Source organism: Anabrus simplex, chromosome 8 (genome assembly GCF_040414725.1).
Source record: "Anabrus simplex isolate iqAnaSimp1 chromosome 8, ASM4041472v1, whole genome shotgun sequence".
Classification (NCBI taxonomy): Eukaryota; Metazoa; Arthropoda; class Insecta; order Orthoptera; family Tettigoniidae; genus Anabrus; species Anabrus simplex.
The window spans coordinates 39,756,221-39,778,577 of record NC_090272.1 but is presented as its reverse complement, the minus strand read 5'-3'; positions in this window follow the sequence as shown (position 1 = coordinate 39,778,577).

The following is a 22,357-nucleotide window of genomic DNA, read 5'->3' as shown; positions in this document are numbered from 1 at the left end:
AGATTCGACCAAGTATGAAAAATGAGTACCTTTTCATTGTGAATTAGCTGTCATCGATGTGTATCTCATAAATCATCACGATAACTCAACTTCTTCGACCTGCGATAGGCGTTCTCTCCATAGCAACTCCAACAACAATGCCCCTTCTCAATATTAACAATGGGACAGCGAATCATATCTTGCTGCTACAAAATTAGTGAAATAGGAAACTCGTAATTTTCTTTTCTGAGTGGTGATGGTGATTATTGTTTAAGAGGAAGTACAACTGGGCAACCATTCTCTATTAACACGAATCTGAATGAAAATCTGGAACTGGTCCGAACTTTGAAAAATGTGGTATTGGCCAAAGAAAGACAAGGTCCACGAAGGATATGAAATAAAACGGCTCCCTAGGCCTAAAAATGTTCTAATACCGTTGGTGTCGGAAAAGATCAAGTGTTGCCCAGGGAGGTCGGATAGGATGTATGAAGTAATGAGCCTGGCACAACTATGTCTAAGAAATACCATACCATGCTAAGAGTCCCGTGGTCGCCAAACTCGCTCCCAAGTTAAATACCCTTGAGGCATTTTTTTGATATATTTTTCATACCTCAAATGATTTCAGAGACCATTTTCTCCCACTTGCACAAGTGAAATCTAGGTACCGGTATAAAATTTATATTTCCTAAACACAACTACCATCAGCAACACCACCAACCATGAAATTACTATCCACATATGATAGGCCTATGTACAATCAGCAGAGTAAAGACATGATGAATGCCAGTGTCAACATAGGCCAAGGAAATTCCGTCATCTTCGACACAGAAAGTGTTGGGATAGAAGGTATTTGATTTTGCAGTGGTCCGAGTGGAACCGCGGTTGGGAGGCTTGAAAATTGGTGACTATTTGCTTTACGTCGCATCGACACAGATATGTCTTATGGCGCCAAAGGGATAGGAAAGGGTTAGCATTTGGTTGGAAGCGGCCCTGGTGTTAATTGAGGTACAGCCACAGCATTTATCTTGTGTGAAATTGGAAATCACGGAAAAGCGTCTTCAGGCCTGCCGACAGTTGCGTTCGAACTCACTCTCTCCCGAATGCAAACTCACAGCTGCGCAACCCTAACCTCACAGCCAGCTCGCTCAGTGTTTTAAAATTTCCCACGTTGATGAGTTAGATGAAAATCACCTCCATGAAGTTTACAAACGTTTCTCATCATCCTACCTGAAGTTCGTAATGAAAATATAACTTGTTCTCTTTCCGTCCCTGAAGGGGTACGGCGGGCCACCTAGACGGTGATGCCGTCTCTCAGGCCAGGAGATTTCAGATATACCCTCGCCAATACTAGGAACTGAAGTGCAGATGGAAAACCACGGAAAACCATTATCAGGTGAGCCGACGGTGGGAACCAGCCCCGAGTTCAGGGGTGTGGACTCACCGGTCATCTACTCGGTTGGACGGTCGGAATGTAGAATTGTAGAGGGACCTCGACCACCCCTACTAATGAACTCGTCTCTAATTCTCTGCTGAGGAATATGGCAACTTTTACTTTTTGTAAATTATGTGAATAATCTGTATAAAACATGTGAAGATTTATATCTGCTTGTATATATATATATTTGTATGTATATTATTTAATTTATTTTTTTATTTAATATAATTTTTAATTTAATTTTTATTTAATTTTTCTATTACATTATCTGTAACTGGGACATCCTGTAGGTGATAAATATTCTATTCTATTCTATTCTATTCTATTCTATTCTATTCTATTCTACTTCCCCGAATATTTAGCTTATAGTGAGCCATCCAGTGACGAATTCATCAACCGAGCAATGGTGGAACGAAACTTAAAGCGTTTTGCAGTGGTAGTGATGGCGGTTTGTTTTGGTGGGAGAGCCACGAATTTCCCAGACTACAAAAATACTAGCAATGGAGAAAAATGAGTAATTCAAGCGTAGAATTCGTTAGAAAGGAAAGACGAGTGGGTGTTCTCCGCATAAATATATACTTCAAATTCACAAAGGCACAATAACCGCTTTCAGTCCGTCTCTGTGGCTAAATGGTTATCTTGCTGGCCTTTGGTTCAAGGGGTCCCCGGTTCAGTTCCCGGTCGGGTCGGGGATTTTAACTCCTATGACTCGGTGGCTGGGAGTATGTTCCGTCTTCATCATTAGATTTCATCTTTAGTGGTGGTCCATTCTCACAGACCCGAAGGTCGCCTATACCTAACAAACACGGTGTCCCCTGCGTGTCGTAAGGGGCGACTAAGCGGGCCCACACGGGCTCTGAACTTTGGAACGAGGGTTGGCGAATAAGGGGCCCTTAGGTGAGTCCTGCCTTTGTTTCCAATTACTTGTGCCAGCCACCTCAATTTAATCTATCCTATCCGACCTCCCTTCGTCTACTTCTGTACTCTTCCAACGCCGACGGCATTAGCTAGCGAGACCTAGGGATCTTTCATGTTCACACCCTTTCTCGCCCTCGTTTCTCCTTGCCCGATTCCTCCCACTTTCTCTTTCTCTCATTATTGTTACATGGAGGAGAGATGCCCACTACTTTCCTATTGCGGCGTAAAACAAGCGGCAAACAATATCAGACAGAAAGAAACGAGGTTCACCCAGAGAAGTTAAAAAAGAAAGACGAAAGTAAGTGGAAGATTTGTAGTCACCAACTCTCGCTGTATGTGTATTCTATGTGATCAGACAGAGGTTCCTCTAAGGCCCTGTAAATAGAAGCACTCAGTAAGAATGGGGCCACAAAACGCGAGAAACTGAAATGAAAAGAAATTTGTACTCACCATCCAGAAGAGCTCGCGTGGCTGATAGATTCAATTTCTCCTAACGAAGATAAAAACTACTACAAAGGAAATACACCACTCTTTTCTGAGTCACTATCGGCATTGTCATCGTCTATTGAACTTTTAATCTCGCTTGACCGTGACGAGATAAAGTCTTTACCATAATCGACCGTGATACGTTCCCCTCTCCCAACCTTCACTTATCTCGGATTGTGTCTCACAACTTTGCTCCAGTCTTCCGCACTTACACTGCCTACGGCTTCCCAAAGAAGTCTTTCGACTTCGGAAGCTGTGAAGAGCCTGTTATTCGCAGCTATATTCCTTCACTTGGTCCCAAAATCAGTTCTATGGCGTTAAATTGGCAATGATATGGTGGAGGGCGAACAAATTTATGCCCATGCCCCCTCGCTATTTCATCCACCACGTAAACTAGGTACTAGGGCTTGTTTTGTTTCACGAGATGCATGGGATCCCCCCTTGCCCATGTCATCGCTCCTTCAACCACTCAATCAACTCAGTATTTCTAACCGCCATTGTTGGTGCTTTGTCACGAACGACCGAGTGAACTAACAAAGACTGAGAAGAGAACTGAGCATAATAAAACACACTGCTGATAACACGTAGTGAGAGTAAACAACTGGTTAACAACACTGATAACCGGAAGTAGAACCTAATGCGCTTTATGGAGCGATCGGCTGCCTATGATTGGCTGTTTATTAATTCGCTTACGCTTCGCCAAAAGACAGCGCTCAAATGTCAAGTCGAAACTCGTAAAAACTGAACTATAGTACTGGCCCCATTATTGCCTAGCTAAGCCCAGCCAGTGAGCGAGAGATCGCGAGGTGGACCGTTCTTTCATGGCTATCGTTTTCTTGAGGCATTTAAGGGAAAAAGGGGTTGATGACCAGGCAAAGATAATAAATTTTAAAACACTCTGGCATTTATTGACATAAGCATATCACAAAAAAAATATCCTTGATGATTTTTTGTTGTACAATGAACTTTCATAATATTTATTCTTCCGCAGTATTTGAGAATTACACGTATCTCTCGACCTCCAGCCTTATTGTTCTGGAGTGAAAATCAAAGAAAAATTAGGCCTCTACCGCCTTTTAAAATTAAAATATTTGGCTGAAAGAACTCAAATACTTTAACAAAGGGTTTTACAAAATAATTAGACAGCTGTCTCGATGATGGTTCTACAATAAAAATAGTTAAAGGTTTCATGAATTAACAGTAGTCTCCACACGTGGTTTAAGCTGAATTCTAATAAATTTCAACATTTAAAGTATATAACAGTTGTCAATTACACCAATATAAGCTTTAATAGAAATCAAAATTAATTTCAAAATCTCATAATTAATTAATTGTTATTATTATTATTATTAATCTCTAGCCTTGTTTGATTAACATGTTCTTTACCATCACACGATCGTGTTTCTAATTAATGTATCTCACTGCATTATCCACATGGCAATTATCATTTACATTTTAAATAATTATTCTTCAATTAATTATTGTGACTCATTATCACTAGAATTCAAGATAACTATGCCGTTTGTGAACATTTAATTCTGACATTTGCATGGCATTCACATTTCAATTAATTTAAAATGTCTCGAAATTTAAATATAAATGTGTTGGAAAATTTTGTTATCCACGTGTGAGCTAATTAAATAATAATTTACTTTACAAATCGTTTGCCTTTGCGAAAATAACGAGATGATCTTTCCTTTTAAATCACACTAATCAACAAAATAAAATCCTTTTCTAGTCTTCCTCGACTTAAACTTATTAAATTTTCCCTTAAGGGCGCAAAAATAATTTCTTAAGGTGGCACACAACGATGAACGTAATCTGTGTCGCCACAAGTACACGACCAGATAAAATCAAATGGAACAATCAAGATACATGGAAAATACTCATATTTACACACACACACACACACATCACATTCATACTGGGAAACACGCATTTTTATACACATTATTTACATCGAATCCTGTCCTTATAAGTTTATTCTCTAATTTTAAACATGGTCACGTCAACATTTACTATAAGATAAATTCGTGTACGGAAATTACTCTTTCATCAATAGTGACTAGTGATCGAAATTAAGGATATCACTTGGGTGTAAATATTCTTCTCACAATGATGGAGATTCATCTAAAATTTGGAGATATAATTGAAGATTCCAATAAAATCGATAATCATTACCATCACGTGGGTTAGAAGTCGCAACTATCGCGTCCGTGAGCCTCAATCGTATTATTATTATTCCCTATCCGTGCAATACACACGCAACACGTGCTCCACTTACAATAAGTTCCCTTGTGTTCCCAATGACACAAGAACAAGTCAATCATTACAAATAAATTTTCCAATTACTCAATTACATAATTAACATCCCGCACATATTCCAGACACTTCATGAACAGAGCACATTAATTCTCACATACACTGACTGACAGAGCAAATGCAACACCAAGAAGGAGTGGTCAGAACTTTATGCCAATTGCAGGGTAGACTGACGTCACTGAGGTATGCTCATGATGTGAAATGCGCCGCTGTGCTGCGCACGTAGCGAACGATAAATGGGACACGGCGTTGGCGAATGGCCCACTTCGTACCGTGATTTCTCAGCCGACAGTCATTGTAGAACGTGTTGACGTGTGCCACAGGACACGTGTATAGCTAAGAATGTCAGGCCGCCGTCAACGGAGGCATTTCCAGCAAACAGACGACTTTACGAGGGGTATGGTGATCGGGCTGAGAAGGGCAGGTTGGTCGCTTCGTCAAATCGCAGCCGATACCCATAGGGATGTGTCCACGGTGCAGCGCCTGTGGCGAAGATGGTTGGCGCAGGGACATGTGGCACGTGCGAGGGGTCCAGGCGCAGCCCGAGTGACGTCAGCACGCGAGGATCGGCGCATCCGCCGCCAAGCGGTGGCAGCCCCGCACGCCACGTCAACCGCCATTCTTCAGCATGTGCAAGACACCCTGGCTGTTCCAATATCGACCAGAACAATTTCCCGTCGATTGGTTGAAGGAGGCCTGCACTCCCGGCGTCCGCTCAGAAGACTACCATTGACTCCACAGCATAGACGTGCACGCCTGGCATGGTGCCGGGCTAGAGCGACTTGGATGAGGGAATGGCGGAACGTCGTGTTCTCCGATGAGTCACGCTTCTGTTCTGTCAGTGATAGTCACCGCAGACGAGTGTGGCGTCGGCGTGGAGAAAGGTCAAATCCGGCAGTAACTGTGGAGCGCCCTACCGCTAGACAACGCGGCATCATGGTTTGGGGCGCTATTGCGTATGATTCCACGTCACCTCTAGTGCGTATTCAAGGCACGTTAAATGCCCACCGCTACGTGCAGCATGTGCTGCGGCCGGTGGCACTCCCGTACCTTCAGGGGCTGCCCAATGCTCTGTTTCAGCAGGATAATGCCCGCCCACATACTGCTCGCATCTCCCAACAGGCTCTACGAGGTGTACAGATGCTTCCGTGGCCAGCGTACTCTCCGGATCTCTCACCAATCGAACACGTGTGGGATCTCATTGGACGCCGTTTGCAAACTCTGCCCCAGCCTCGTACGGACGACCAGCTGTGGCAAATGGTTGACAGAGAATGGAGAATCATCCCTCAGGACACCATCCGCACTCTTATTGACTCTGTACCTCGACGTGTTTATGCGTGCATCGCCGCTCGCGGTGGTCCTACATCCTACTGAGTCGATGCCGTGCGCATTGTGTAACCTGCATATCGGTTTGAAATAAACATCAATTATTCGTCCGTGCCGTCTCTGTTTTTCCCCCAACTTTCATCCCTTTCGAACCACTCCTTCTTGGTGTTGCATTTGCTCTGTCAGTCAGTGTATAAGGAATCTAACATAAGTTATAGCTCACGAGCGTTTAATTCTCCTTTTCATCCGATCTTTAGTTAATTTTATTATTACTCAAGTGATTATTACATCTATCAATCCTCCTGAAATATCGTAAAATTCGATGACTCGATCCTAAGGAATACAAGTGATCTTAAAAACACACTAGGTTCGACCCTATCTCACAAGTTGTACACGTAAATTCAAGTCCGATTAATTTCAATAATATAGGCAAAGAAAGAAGGTTTATCGCGTGGTCAGTGATTTTTAGATACCTAACTCATATGCATGGGAAGTCATTCAAAGACAGACTACACATCTAATCTAATAGGTTCCAAATGTCAGTCACACGTGAAACTCGACTACCATGAAACCTCAAGAAATGGAAAAATGAAACGTTTCTAACTACAACAAAACTAACAGATCTACGATTTAAAGAAGAAAGACCTCTAGTTTTACACAAGATGAAAAGAAATAAAAAATTTAAATGGTACTCAAGTTTTAGATGAGGTTCGATCCCAGGTAGTAGTCAATCATTCCAGTATTTCCCCGGTTAGTCACCTTCCCCTGATCAGATACGCCTCACATTTTAGAAATCCATGGAGACACGGCAGTAGACGTCCCACGATGAAGTTGAGGTGTAGATTATTGAAGAATTATACATCTTGATGCACTGCAATCTTCGGGATGACTTCTGTTGCGATCCAGACGTGTAAGCTGTAACTGAGATGGCAAATGTTAATATAGGCACAAACACACGCAGAATTACTGAAGATTCTCCTGGATAGTCACACTTAACTTGGTTTTTAAGTTGAATTTTACTCCATAAGAGTTAGTTAGCAATTTCCACTAAATTTGGCAGAACGGACGTCTGCTCAGACTGCAAGGTTCCTTTCCACGTGATCACGTAGATCAGCGTCGAGTAACGTCGTAGAGAAGAACAGCACAAAGTAGAACAGCATAGCATAGAGTAGCATAGAGAGTGATTTACTCGGAACATGGCTTTTTATATCCTTGGCTTGGGAGGCGTGTACTCTACGAAGACGATAATTGGCTATTGGGTCTCTTGTAATTGGCTCTGACTGTTCGAGAAGCTGGCTGTCAGTCGTTCGCGCATGGCAGGACAGCACATGGGCTCGTCACGTGATTTACCTTGCCCTTGTCGAAGCTGGATCAATACATCGCCCCTCTGAATGAAGAAAAACTGGTTCGGAGCTCACTGACTACTTCCCAAATGACAAATTACAGCTCCCGGCAGACAATAAAACTTTTAATATTAACTTGTTGGAAATATTCTCAAGATCGCCAAATTTAAAGGGGACAGTACCGGTCACACATTCACAGAAGTAGGTGGAAATGAAGCCACCTCTTTCGTCACCTGGTCAAGTAATTCATTCCCTGCTATGCCATGTTTAGGTTATCATCATCACAGACCCCGGCTAGGAGGTCGTGGATTGGTTGCACTAACGAGTATTGGACAAATCGCCAAAAAGCACAAAAAGTCAGCACTCTTGACAAACAGACGTCGTTCGCGAAGTTGTGCACAGTGGATGGCTGGAAACGAGTGATTTGGAGTGGTGAATCACGCAGTACTGTGGCAATCCAGCGGGAAGTGTGAAGTAAGGAGCATGTGGTGTTATGGTACGGGGGTGGGGGTGCTTTTCGCGGTTAGGTTGCGTTCCCCTTATTGTGTTTAAGAAAACTCTAAATGCGGAGGAATATGAACACATTTTAAACCAGTCTGAACCGCAGTTCCGAGACGATGATTATTTGCATCAGTACACTTTCGTCACGTCTGTGAAGCAATGGTTTGTGGACAATAACATTCCTCGAATGGACTGGAATTCCGAAGAGTCCCGACCTGAACCCAATTGAACACCCCAGCGTCCATCATCACTACCATCTCTGGTTTCGGATCTTGAGGAAGGATGGGCTGCCATTTATCCACACTCAAGCACCTCATTGAATGTTCCCAGCAGAGCTGAAGCCGTTGCACGGGCGTAGGATGGACTCACATTCCAAATTAATGTCCAATAACAGGGAACGTGATACGAGTAACGTGGTGGTGGTGATTATTGTTTTAAGAGGAAGTACCTTCCTCTATATAATACTAATCAGAGAAGGAACTGGAAGGGATCCGACACTTCGAAAAATTAAGGTATCGACCAAAGAAAGACAAGGGCCACGAATGCTCTAACACCGTCAGCGTCGGAATAGAACAAGAGTTGACCAAGGGGGGTCAGATAGGTAGATGAAAGTGGGAAGCATGGGACAAGTAAGTGGAAGCAATGCCAGGAATCAGCTAAGGGCGCCGTGGTCGCCAACAACGCTCCCATTTTTAGAGTCCCTGGGGCCCATTTTAGTCGCCTATTACGACAGGCAGGAGTACGTGGGTGTTATTCTACCGCCCCCTCCCATAGGGGGATGACACAGGTAAAGTCTAATAACGGAAGGGTGCGTACCCTGGAATCACGGATCTTACGTAAATTTTGCACACACCTTAAATGAGCCAAAACATTTCTTTCGGAAATTAACTACTTCAACGCACAGAAAGTGTAAAATGTCGCGTGTTTGAATTGGTGCGCTTGGCTATGCCGGACTGCGGCGTGTGCTGCTCTCTGTCGTCGAGAGACCGCGCCACTGACCTTCTTTCTTATTCCGTTAGTAATTGCGGAGCACTTCGCGAAAGTGTTGTAGTGTCTTTAAGAGACAAAATTTAATTCCTGCTTTCACTGTGGTCAAACGGACAATAACTAGAAATTTTTACGGTGAAAATAAAATTAATTAAGGGACGTTACAAACGAAAGGAAGTTACTTTATATAGTTCCAACAACAATGATGTTGGTGCTAAAAATGTTAAACGCACAGATCGGTTCTACACCAACCACGTCTAACGAAGCGCGGATAAGGGCAAGATGAAGGTGGTGATTTTTGTTTCAAGAGGAAGTAGAACTAGGTAAGTTAATCGTCGTCAGTGAACAGTGGAATACTGTAAGTCACCACTGTCGAAACAAAAGGCTCTTGGGATTTTGGACAAGTATTGACTTCGGTACCATGCGTAATGCCCCATGGGACCTAAATGAGGAGACGACAATTGATGGTATGTCACATTTTCAAGATGGTGTTTCTCTGCGCCAAGACGATATCCAAGTTCAAAAATACGATCAGTGTCAGATAATCTACGTACAAAGTCGTTCTATACTCTAAACCCGCATACGTCTAGTGGTTGACAGTAAGCTGTGGCACAGGGAGGGATCATCATTAGGTGTACGGTATCGTCATTTTGTGTAGATTTATGTTCAGGAAAGGAATCCGGAATGAGTGCTACTTTAGCGGACGGTGTATTTTGCTTGAATACGTCATTAGATCATTCGTTCACTTGTATAGATCCCATTTTCCCCGATTTACTGCAACCAACATGAACACGATCTCTTTCACCGTCTCTCTAAACACACATTTCGACTCTCTTAGAGTGATGCATGAAAGCCCCATAAGTTCACCGCTTGCAGTAGTTCTTGGAATTGTGGTGTAAATGTGTGTGGTGGACATCACAGGTTGAAATGCAGTAGGCTGAACCAACTCTCATCACTGTTACACGCTTTTTCGCGACCGTAGCACACTAAAACAGATTTAAATTCTTCTACAATATTTCTGCTGCTGTCATGGTTCCTACTGTTTTTCTTCGTTACAGACGTTATTCTCCGCGACATAGTGCCATAGCGCTCCTTTCGGTTACGTACCCACGTGTGTGTTACGCTGTTGAACAGTACGAGTTGCAGGTAGGGCGTGAAGTAGCGGCCTGTCGACGTGTGAACCCACAACTCGGTGCTGTATTGCGTAGCCGAGCGCACCAAATCAAACTCTAAAGTTTTCTACAGGCGGAATTAATTATTTTCCGAAGGAATGTGAAAAATCTACGTAAGATAGGTGTCCATATTGCAGTCTGGCCAGTTAAATCTGCTATGGTAACGGAGTAAACCATACAGCCATTGCCTCCACGCCGAGTATTGGGCGGCGTTAAATAGCCTGACCCATTATAAGGACCAACGACTGCGGGCGGAGGAGTCCTTATAGAAGGAAGTGGGATCTCAACGAAGGAAATGCCACTCAAACCCCATATCAAATGTAGCGTGTGTACTCCAGAGGAGCGGCTACAAAAGGCATCTGTTCTCCATCTTATGTGCGGCCTACAAGTTTCGGCTGGGAGTAGCTCTAAAATGCCTTTGGAAAGTCGAACCCATCCTAATAAAAGCCTGTATGATGACAAGTGTACTGAAGCCTCGGAAGATACTAGGGCGTTCACACAATAGACGCGCAGTGATGCTGGGAGAAATGTGAGAAATGGGCGACCAGCAACCAAATACATCAAGATAGCGGCCATCCATGTAGTGACACTAACAGGAAAAGTGGAAGAAATTGTAGACTTTATGGTTGGCAAAAATATAGCATTGTTGGGAGTCAGTGAGAGCAAATATAAAGGAAAGGGTGAGAGGAAACTAAAGAAAGGATACAACCTATACTATAGTGTAGGAAGAGAACCCAAAAATTGCGTAGGTCTCATCATTCGAAAAGACCTAAAGGAATACCTGAAATTGTTGGTAATCTTAAATGACAGGTCAGATTGAGATATGAAACTGGTGTTACAGATATAATTCAACGGTACGGTACGCTCCAAAAGCAGGAAATACAGATACGGGTCTAGAGGAATACCTTGAATGTCTGGAAGCCCATATACAGGACAAAAAAGCTGTGATCGTAGTAGACACGAAAGCCCAAGTAGGTGACGAAAGAAAAGGAGATGGAGAGATTATAGGACCATTTAGATATCGGAAAAGAAACAAGGATGGATATATTCTGGTAGACTTTTGTACAAAAAAGAGCTGATCATTGGTAACACATGGTTTCGAAAGAAAACTGTCAGTAGACGACAAGATAAAGCTGGGATAACAAATTCAAAACTCTGATAGATTACATTTTGGTCGAGAAAGGTAACAGGAAAATGTTGATAGATGTAACAGCCCTCCCAAGTGAATTTTTTGAAGGATATCACCGATTTGTGATAACTAAGTTAAAGATGGGAAAGATACAAAAGATGACTGAGATTGGGCAGAGAAAGCTAAGTGTGTGGAAATTGCATACATACGTACATACTTTATCATTATAGACCGTTATACCTAAGGAAGACATTGGAAGGATCGAAGGAGAATGGGTGCACTTAACAACAGTCATGGTGGAGTCTGTAGAAAAGACCTGTGGAAGAGAATCGGGAAGGAAGAAAGATCAAGAAACGCCCTGGTGAAATGACAGAGTAAAAGATATAGTTAAACGAAAAAAACAAGCTTGGAAAAATGGCTGAGAAACAGAACAACAGAATGAAAAACAGCTTACTGGCACTGGAAGAAGGAGTGCTCCATGGTGGTGCAAGAAGAGAAAACGAAATGCTGGCAAAATTCACTGAATCTCTGCAAGGGGATACAACCGGAAGCAAAAAGATTTTATTCCAGTGGGTAAGAAAAGAAGAAAATCTCAGGTGAATTTGCTGATTTTATTTATAACGAACAGGAGGAAGAGATGACACGGAAGCAGGATATATTGCCGAGGTGAAGAAAATACTTTGAACAGCTTTACAACGTGAAAAACCCCTCGGTACAAGGAGAAATCGAAGAACCAGATTTAGTGCAGATGGAAGATAAGGAAAACGAGGTGTCCATGGCAGAGATTGAGTGGGCCACTAAAAGAATGAAACGAGGCAAGGCGGCTGGTCACCATATGATAATATCAGCAGGAGCAATTGGTCTACAGTGGTTGTATAGACTCCTCAGTTTGTTATGGAGAGAAAAGAATGTTCCAAAAGAGTGGACGAAACAGGTCATTACACCAATTTTCAAGAGAGGAGACAGGAAGCAATGTAAAAATTACAGAGGAGTGACACTGATACCTCATACAGCTAAGATCCTTGAAGGAATCTTGGATAAAAGAATAAGAGAGAGAGTAGAGGGAAAATTGGAAGAACACCAGTATGGAATCAGAAGAGGCAGGTCCATATTTGACCCAATATTTACATAACGTCAAATGATCGAAAGGTTTGAGAATATGAAAAGGACATGGTAGTAACTTTCCTGGATATTGAAAAGGCATATGACAGTGTCCCAAGGAATTTGGAATTGAAAACATTGACAGGGGCACAGATTGGGAATTTAAAAAATGCAAATGGTAATAGCATCGCATCAAAATTGCGAAAGCTGTGTTAAAACCAAAGTGGGGCAATCTGAATTTTTCAGAGTTGAGACAGGCTTAAGACTGGTAAGTGTATTGTCTCCGTTACTCTTCATTATAATCATGGATAGAATTCTACATAATATCAAGGAAAACATGATGGGCGAGCAAGTAAAGTCTATGCTCTTTGCTGATGACATTTTAGTTTGGGGAGATAATGCAGAGGAAGTAGACACAGTTGATTTATGGAATGAGGAGATAAGAAATGTTGGAATGAAGATCAGTACTGCGAAAAGCAAGACGAGAGGTAACAGAAATTCCAGAGGAGTGATAAAAATAGGAAATGAACCTCTTGAATTAGTGAAAAATTTTAAATATCTGGGCAGCATGATGTCACAAGATGGAAATTTAGATGGAGAATTTGATTTAAGAATATTGCAGTCCGCAATTTTCTACCAGTGTCTGAGAGACATTGTATGGAGCAAAGATGCCAATGAAGTGCAAGAAAGTTTTATACTCGTCCTATTACAAACCTATACTGACCAATGCTTCAGCAGCCTGGACGTTAACTAAGCGGAAACAAAATAAGATACAAGCAGCTAAAATCAGGTTCTTGAGGAGCATACAGGAAAGGACAAGACGAGATAGAATACGAAATGAGGCAATAAGGAGAGGCGTGGGAGTGTGTGAAAACTTCAAGTAGAGGCTTTTACAGCAAAGCTAAAATGGTTTGGACACATGATAAAAATGCCAGGAGAGAGAATAGCAAAGAGAACATTCGTGGATACAGAGACTGCAAAGAGGCCTAGGGGGCGGCCTAGAATGAGATAGAGGAGCTCTGTTGTGGAATGTATTGTAAATAGAGGAGTCGGTAGCAATAAAGTACAAGAAGAGGAGTGGTGGAGGGCTTTGGTACACTACCCTAACCTGAGAGAAACTGGAATAGGGAATGGATGAAGAAAAAGAAGAAGGAGATGTCCAATACTTTTGATCAGGTAGTGTACCTCCATTATAGTACCATAATGGAATACTCGGACTGACATTGAAATGGAAAGTGACTGCAGCACTGTTGGTAATACTTGTGAGGAGTTATATAATAACTTAAAAGAAGGGATGCTGATCATTATAACGAGAGTTATATCGTAAAATAACGAAACTACAAATGTAATATTGTGTGTAAGAGGTAACCTCGTTCTTCAATTCACCGGAGATTTCTGGAATAATCCACAGTTCCAAGGACTGAAGTGATTAAATCAAGGAAATGTCAAAGCCTATAACCTTTTTAAACAATGGCTCGTTTCTAAGAAAAGAGGCGACGAACTTTGGGAGGAACGGTACTTTTTAGGAATTTTAAATAAGGCTGTCAAAATAAGACCAAGTGCAGGAATTTAAAAACATCACTTTAAAATTGTTGAAATGATCGTAATTATTTGAACATGTTAAAGGACAATATGAAATGAGAATAAGATGTCCTTAGTAAACTTAGACCCTTGATGTAATCAGAACTTGTTTAAGAAATCAAAAATGGAAAGTGAATTATAAACTGGCTCGTGCCACATTGCATTGGCATTTTCTTTGTCGGAACGATGAATTGTGATGAACTATACTTGTCATTAGTCGTGTATGTAATAGCCTATAGTACATAAATGGAACAACGCTTGCATGAATGAAAAACATAAAAACTAAATACATAGCAATAAAGTTGTTTAGAAACGCGATAACCTTCATAAAACAAGAGAATGGCAGCTTCAGTTAACTTCACTTCTACTGAACAACGCCTTTGCTCACTTCTATACAGCTCATGCACGCCGTTTATTCTTTGATAAATGTGTCTACATTCATCACGGGGGCTGAAGGTGAGACACGACAAAACTACAACAGGGACAGGCCGTTTGGAAACGCTGCAAGGAGAAGAGTCGCGTCTTGATTAGCTGGCTTGGTCGCGTGGCCTATGCCCGTATCATCATCATGAGCGTCGTGACCCCGTTTGACTTCACACAAAATTCTTAATTAAGCGGCGCCAACTTTGACGATGTTCAGCTTCTCTTAAAGCCTGCTGAGTCAGACCGGTGGTACGCAGAACTTGATCAATCCATCTGCTCGATGTCCTTCCTCGTGGCCTTCGGCCGACAACATTTCCTTCGATGATACCCTTTTCCAGATTTTCACTATCTCGTCTTAAATATCCCCGAAGAATTGGACGATTCTCCTTATAACGCGAGAAAAGAGACGTTCGTAGATATTCAGTTCCTGAACAATAGATGAATTAGTTCTCTTTTCCGTCCAAGGTACTCGGAGCATTCTTCTCCAACACCACATCTGAAGGGCGTCGATACGGTACTTATCTCTTGCCTTGACGGTCCAGGTCTCGGAACCATAAAGTAAGACAGAGTACACAAGAGAATCAACTAGTCTAATCTATCTACTATACCCTATAAGGGCATACTTGAATGGGTAACTCAAGTGAGTATGGAGGGTTTTCAACTTACCTATTATTCCTGTCGAGAATGCACCGCCTCGAAGCCGCAGAACTCGTGTACTGTTCGGTGGCCACGATATACAACTAAAAGGATCTTAAGGATCTAAATGGGCAAGAATTTGTGTTGTATTTTGCGTAAATGAGGGACGTAATATACCAATTTAATGAACGAAAGCACAAAGTAAAAAATATTAAAATCCCAGTATTTACATAATACAAAGCACCAAAAGCAAGTGCAGTAAATGCCAAGAGGTGGCAATTAAATTAACAACACATTGAGTCTTCGGGATGTCGCGTTAACATTTGAAATCTAAGCTAAATGTGAACAGGCTCTAGGTGTGCAACACCATGGCATAAAAGAAAAGAGCTATAGTGTTAGGGCTAGTAACGCTTCGCAGATCTATAATTAACACTAGTAAGTTCCCTTACATGCGGGATGTATATACAAATGTACATAAACACAGGACTTAATTACTCCCACCAAAATCTCAGAGGTTACCCATGAACACAGAGGAGTTTGAACTCTCAACCCCTAGTAACTTGCGTGTTTTATCACATTCTAAACGACAAACATAAGGCAATACAACACACGTAAACAGCACAAATAAGCACACACAATGATGCCCAGAGTCAGATATCTAAATCTGTCCGCTGGAATAAAAGCACATAAAAAGGAAAGGAAATGTTTCACATCCAAACTTCTAAACGAAAGCCTCCCCTGTTTGGTGCTGGCTATGTCGTTGACCGCTGGCGAGTGGAGTGAGGAGCTCTGCCCAACCAACAAAAAATGTAAACAAATACATCTACTCGGCCTAGTTTCTGCTCAGCTGATGCTGTATCGACAAGAAGGGGACTTTAAATCTTCCCCTACTACAAGAGCAGGTATACATGGGCTCGCAAAGCCATTCCCTGACACACAAGGGGCCACTCTTTTTCATAAATATAAAGGCTCAATCCCCTGACCTTTTTTCGGGTCTACCTCATTAAATAAGATTACTCTCATGTACTAATTCATCATAAACGCTATGGCGTATCTTTCATACGGCGCAACATCTCATCCTTAAGTCCCAGGTTCAAGTCGAGTGCATAGTGGTGGAAACCTCTGTCAGAAATTTAGAAAATCTTTTCTGTTCCGACGTTGCAACAGCTTACACACAGCATAGCCCAAATCACTGAAAATCATGCATGCAAAATCGTGCAAATCCTGACATAAATTTAACTAAAATTTTACTACCATCCCATACATCATCTGAAAGTAGCAGAACTTTCCATTTTGAAGACATTTACGTTACAACTGATTACGTTAAACTGGAATATTCCCCTAGTGACAATCCTATGTTACACCTAGCTCCCTCATTTCCCGTAAATCATAACTAACTATACAATTCCCACATGCAATAGTCAATCGCCACAACGGCCTTACTCGATCTCTTGATTATATTATCAAGTCGCCTGAGGGGCTTACTTAACATTTTAGCTATACTACAAAGTAGCCAGAAGGGCTTAATTAGAATCTTAGCTATATTACAAGGTTGCCAGAAGGGCTTAATTAACATCTTATCTACATAATTAAACAAAGAACAATCTGCGAAATCATTACTACCCCTAACACATGCCAAAATACCTGTTCACTTTGTTCATTGCTGATGACCTTTATGCTTCCTCCGTCAGGACATGGCTACTACCCTTTGACCCGTCATGATGAAGCTGTCGTCCTGGGTTGATCCCCTTGGTCCCGTCTCCATGGATGGCTCCATCGTGAGGTCGTCTTCTTGAGGTTAAGGTCGGAAAGTCTCGTGCTTTAGCTCTTGAACTCAATACAGGTCTTCACTGCAATTAAAGCCTACTTATTTGATAGCACTGCACTACCGGCAATCCTACTCAATTTTAAAGGCAAACAATCAGTTACTAGCGATCTGCGAAGCTAACCATCATTGTTCTCCGTCGACAGCTTAACCGCGCACGAATCTGTGTGTAGGCTAACTTTAACTGTAGGCTGAAATCAATTGCCTATACTGTCGAACAAAATAGTTGTTACCTATTGCTCAACTATCCACACATGTTAGTCTAGCGGTAACAATATTAATTGCTCTTGTCCATATCTCCTGCTATACCGTACATTGTTCTACATTTACACGGTTGCTCGTATCGCTTCTATGATGAAGTCTATACGTCTGGCATTGTCTCCGGTCGGATAATTATACACTCGCGACCGCACTATATAGTGTCTGAATGTAATCGTTCTATTGAACTGGTTCTGATAGGTTTATAAATCACCTATCATCCGAATAAATACCTGCGCAACTGCAATGAGACAAGCTAAGTCTTTGTCCTATGCAAAGTTAATGCGAAATTACTGAAACAGACGGCTATACTCACGACACGCACAGAAGTAAATCTTGCTACAGAATGAGATACCTCCCTCCAGATCACCCAGTTCTTGTAGGGAGCATCACGGCAAGCCACGCTAGGGGACTTACCAGGAAACACACTTAAGATCGGTATGTGGCTACTTGACTGTTTCCCACGGTGTGTGCGCTAAGGCTGAATTATAGAATTCATTACTCATTAATGGCATTAAACCCATCATAATATACCTAAAATTCTGAGGATCATTACTATTGTTTTATCTTCTCTAAGATCCTGCAGGGAGAGTGAATGTGGCTCGATTCCTGCGAAGTGACAAGCCTGTTTCTTACCACTTTTAGTTTCGTAAACAAAATCCACATATTCCTGTCCTACTCTGACACATCTTCTGTCTCACACATACGATGCCATGCCCGTTCTAGTGGACTGCAGCCATGCTTCCGCCCAATATGGCTTAGCGTCAATAATCATTGTGTCGTACTTCGCAATATTATAATTGCGTTAGATATCGTCTTTCTCATCATGAACAGTATGGTTCATTACCGTTTGTTATTGCTCTGCTCTGTCATAATTTTTGTGAATTTGCTCATGGCAACGAGCCCTAAGGTGATATGGTGGTGGTGGTGATTATTGTTTTAAGAAGAATTACAACTGGGCAACTACCCTCTACATAACTATAATCAGAAGGAAGAAATGGAAGGGATCCGACACTTCGAAAAATGAAGATATCAGCCAAAGGAAGACGAGGGCCACGAAGGGCGTGGAAATGAAAGACTCCCTAGCTCTCGAAAACCTACTAGCGTCGGGGTCGGAAAAGATCAAGAGTTGACAAAGGGAGGTCGGATAGGATATTAATTATTAAATAGAGAAGCTGACACAAGTAAGTGGAAGCAATGCCGGGATTCAGCAGAGGTCCCTGTGGTCGCCAAGCCACGCTCCAAAGTTCAGCGCCCCTGGGCCCCTTTTAGTCGCCTCTACCGTCCCCACTAACGGGGGACCTAAGGTGATACGTCTCCTAATCCCTTTGTCAGAACTTTCAGTATCACCGATGGTCGATTCAAGGTATGCAAAAGAAATTTACCGCCTCCAGTTCCCTTAATCGACCTGTCTTCTGGATCTGTGCCGCTCTATCAATTACTATCAGTTTGGACTTGCACAGGTTTATCACTAGCCCATATTCTAAACTTGCATCTTTTACCCTTACTAATAATTCTGCAAGTTTATCTTCAGTGCTGGCAAGGAGAGTTGTGTCATCAGAAAAGCGCAGGATATTGATTTTTCGTCCTCCAGTTCAGTCATTGAGGGCTTTGTTCATCACATATTTAGCATAGATGTTATATATAATTAGTGATAATATGCACCCCTGTCGGACACTGCGAAATACTGAAAAGTTCTGAAATATCGCCATGTACCTTTACAGTTGCAATATTGTTTCCATACGGACTTTTCAGTAATGATATTAGATGTTGTGGAATTCCAAATTCACCAAGAACCTACCATAGTTTAATCCAGACAAAACAATCAAAAACTTTCTTGTAGTCAAGAAAGCATATCACATACTTCAGGAGAATTTTCAATTATTTGTCTCCTATTAAAAATCTGTTTGTTCCCGAGTTCCTTTCCCTGCAACAAATTCTGCTTGCTCAATGGATATGTGAGGCATTATGTAAGAATTGAGGCAATGGTTTATGATGTAGTCCTACAATAAAATCTTACTTGCATAAGATATTTGAGCAATTGTACGATAGTTGGAACACTTCCTGACTGACCCTTTCTTGTGCAAGGGGATAAAGATAGAGCTTGACCAATTTTTCGTCATTCCCTCTTCGTCTATATCCTACTACAGAATGAGTACACCGCGTACAAAGCTTCTTGACCCACTTCTTTACACATCTATCCAGAAATACCATCCAGCCCAGGGGATTTGTTTCTTTTTCAAATGGATAATGACGTTCTTTCTTTTCGCTTTGTAGAACGGAATTTTCCAATGCAGAAGGCCCTCCAGGTTGTTGGACTGCTACATCTTCATGTCTTCCAGAGTACAGATTTTCACAGTATTGTTTCCACCTGTCTATCGCATCTTTTCTATCTCCAATTAGGCGTCTGTTCTCGTGTTCTATAACCCATGTGTGTGGTTTAAATTGAAGAGTAATGCTATTGATTTCGTTGAAGAGATCCTTTGTTTGATTTTTTTCTATATCGTCGCAAACGCTGTGGATGAACTGTGATGTATCAATCCTGTAATTACTCTGTATCTTTCTACACAGGATCCTGTACCTATTTTCATCCTGAATGGATTGCTTACCGTGTCTCTTCCGACTACTTCTTCCTTCAGTCTGTTGCAAAACCTTGTTTGATATCCAGGGGTGTTTTTCACTCGGTGTCCTCTGCGAGAGATGAGATGACAATCTCTTTCATTCTGTCCTACTTCTGACAAAGTGATTCATCTTCATTTAGCAGCAAATCTGGGAGGTTTGGCTCTGCAAGTTGCACTGAGCGTGTAAGAGATTCCTGGTTAGTGAGTCTAAACTGTCTTGCTCTTATCTCATTGGTGACTTCTGGTTTTAGCCGTATTTTTATGGACAACAGATTGTGGTCACTGTCACATTCCGCTCCAGGAAAGGTCTTACAATCTAGAACAGATGTCTTCCAACGTTGTCTCACAAAGATGGATATATATATATAATATCACAATAAGAAATTGGAGAATGGCGAATGAGTTCTATACGGTTTAATACTATATAGTTATGAGAAGACATTGCGACGAACAAGGAGCCTGTTATATATTTCGCATTAGCCTAATATCCATGTTTTGCTATATATTTGTGTTCAATCGTTTTGCAGTTTCATTGTAAGCTACATGTACTCAGAACATAAACGAATGAGATGTTATTTTCTGCTGAAAGATGCTAAGCACAGCGAAGGTAAGTTATGGAAATGTTCTTGTAAATAGTGTATTAAATTATACTTTTTCATTCCTTCCATTTCTTTGTTTTCACGTTGGAACCTTTGTTTTCAATTTTCATGGTATTTATTTCAGAGAGGTAACACCTTGAGGTTAAAGTACTCCTGCAAGTTTCCAGCATATGCAAGTGGCTATTATGTCAATACGGCTACCAACCTCAACATCAAGAATAGAGATTTCTATACATTCCCTAAGGAAACAAAGAAGGGTGCTCTGAAGCAGTGGAAGCACGTGTGTGGTGTGAGTGATGCTGCAAACTCCTCCAGTTTGTGTGTGAAGATCATATACTTGAGAAGGACTTCGTTAAGCACACTAGGCACCGATTAAATTATGATGTTGTTCAATCAATCAATCAATCAATCAATCAATCAATCAATCAATCAATCAAGCAATCAATCAATCAAGCAAGCAAGCAATCAATCAATCAATCAATCAAGCAAGCAAGCAAGCAAGCAATCAATCAATCGATCAATCAACCAACCAATCAATCAATCAAACTATCAATCAATGAAGCAATCAACCAATCAATGAATCAAGCAGTCAATAAAGAACTGAATTAGGACTTTCGCCCAGGTGGCAGATTCTCTATCAGTTGTTTCTTTATTGGATACCGTACATAAGATGACAGCACAATTAATCCAAGAGCAGGCTATATGAGAGGGGATTAAAGTCTGCGCTAGTTCTAATTCACGATATGGCGGCCAAGTTGGCAGTGAGAAATACTGATTTTATAAGTTTGGCAACACTGCTGCGCCAATCTGTACAGTAATCTTTTCTTTCTTCCGCCAAATAAATTCTCTGTTATGAAATATTTCCTTTCCCAATTGATTACTAAATACACAAACAACACACGCACACACGTTCTGGTACAATTCTCAGGGGCAACTTACAGCTATCACCTGTCTTCACCCGCCAGCGGCAAAATGACGGGAAGTTTGCTCGTAAAGTGGGAACACTAGTGAGACAGAAGGAGACTGCAGTTAAACCCCCTAAAGTGTTATATTCAAAGTACACTACCATGCATAGTTCTCCCTTAGCTTTATAAGCCACTCGATGTACGTATCGTGCAGTTCGCCGCCAAGAGAGGGTAGTCGTTTGCAGGGCGCATTATTATGTAAATCCTGAGCCATCAGATTTGCAATAGGCGAAGGCCTCTGACATGATGACGGCTTCATTTATCATAGGAAGTGCGAGCTCTTGTATCAGAAATGGCGACGTGTTGAGATACACATAAATTTTCTAGAAAACAAAAAACGGTATATTGCAAAATTACTGAAAAAAACACTGCACAGGAACAATTTCAATATTTTAAATCCATGGTTCAATCTGATCAAGATAATACTGGGTGATATTTCCAACAGGACCCGTAGTTTCCCGTGGCCTGGTGGCGGAAGATGAGGGGGGGGGGGCGACTTCCCGACATCAATAACTAGAAACTTGCCGTTAGCATCGACCATTGCAAGTAGCACAATAGAAAAATATCCCTTGCAGTTGAAAAATAGACTTCCTGATTTTGAATGTGCCATCCACAGGTAGGGAAACCCCAACTCTTCAGCTTTCTCCTCCCAGTGTGTGTGAACAGGGGAGGCAGAAAAAGAGGCACAAGTTTCTTTTGTAGCACAGCCAACACCCTATGTAGGAACGTGGTTATAGCAGAAGAGGAGAT